Here is a 1,389-nt window from a genome sequence, read left to right as displayed (position 1 = left end):
TTTCCACAGCCTTCCTGCCCACCCCAGTGATCAGAATCCCCACTGTTTTTCACAGCTGGATGTTGTGGGGCTCCTCTTCTCAGCACCACTAGCCTGGAGTAGGGTCTGGGGTCCCTCGCTCCTCTGGGGGGAACCAAAGTGGCCGAGATATGCCTTCTCATTCTCAACCTCCACACGCAGGTGTGGGGCATGTTCTGTGTCTCCACCCCTCCTACCAGTCTCAACTTGGCTTCTTTTTATATTTTCAGTTATAGGACTTCTGTTTGGCTAGACTTCAGATGGCTCTCCAGGTTGATTGTTCTATAATTTAGTTGTAATTTTAATGTGTTCACAGAAGAATGCAGGCACAGTGTTTATCTACTCTGCCATCTTGGATCTTTCTCCTGTTTTGTTTTTTATTTAAGTCAATTTTATTGGGTTTTGCTAACAGTTTCAACTAAAAAAGGTCTAATACCAACTCTGAGATATTATTGTTTTTATATGTTTATGCAGGCATTGAAATATCTGGAAGAACACCTACCAGACTGTTAAAATGAGTATCATTGGATGTTATGAAAAGGATGTCACTTCATAGCCTTTATGTGGGGATTTGTTAGAAAAATTATATATTATTAAAAAGAAAACATTTCAATATTTATAGTACAATTGGAAGGATAGGTTGGTGAAAGCAGCCAAGAAAATCTGGAAAAATTAGAATGGTAGGAGAGAGGGCAATTAACTTGCCTGATATAAAAGCTTACTATAGAGCTTTAATAATTGAAACAGTGTTTTTCACCCATATCCAAGTATACATGAGAAACTAGTATATAATAATGGTGGTATTTTATAATAATGGTGGAGAAAGAAACATTCATTGAATCACTGATGTGGAATAATTGGTTAACTATGTGGGAAGAGAAATTTGATCCATATCTCACAGCTTACATCAAAACAAACTTCAGATATATCAAAGGTTATAAAGAATATATAAGTGAACCTTTGTCAGCTTTCAATGTGGGAACTATTTTCTAAAACCAAAAACACAAAGAAATCATAAGAGGCTTATACATTTGTCTACATAAAATGTTTAAAATTCTATAGTCAAAAACAGCATATTAAAAATATAAAAGGCAAATAAAATAATAAAAAGGTATTTCTGACATACTAGGTCAGACAATTAAGTTTATGAACTTTGTTGCAACGATGTTGCTAATCTTTTTTGAAATCAGAGGGCTTTTTCATTATGAATTCGTACCAACTGGACAAACAGTTAACCAAGTTTACTACTTGGTAGTGCTGAAAAGGCTGTATGAAAAAGTTAGACAACCTGAAGTTTTGGCCAACAATTCATGGCTTTTGCATCATGACAATACATGGTACTGTCTGTAAGGGAGTTTTTAGCCAGTAAAC

Source organism: Hipposideros armiger, unplaced genomic scaffold, assembly GCF_001890085.2.
Source record: "Hipposideros armiger isolate ML-2016 unplaced genomic scaffold, ASM189008v1 scaffold_582, whole genome shotgun sequence".
Taxonomy (NCBI): Eukaryota; Metazoa; Chordata; class Mammalia; order Chiroptera; family Hipposideridae; genus Hipposideros; species Hipposideros armiger.
Note: the sequence above shows the minus strand (reverse complement) of the source record.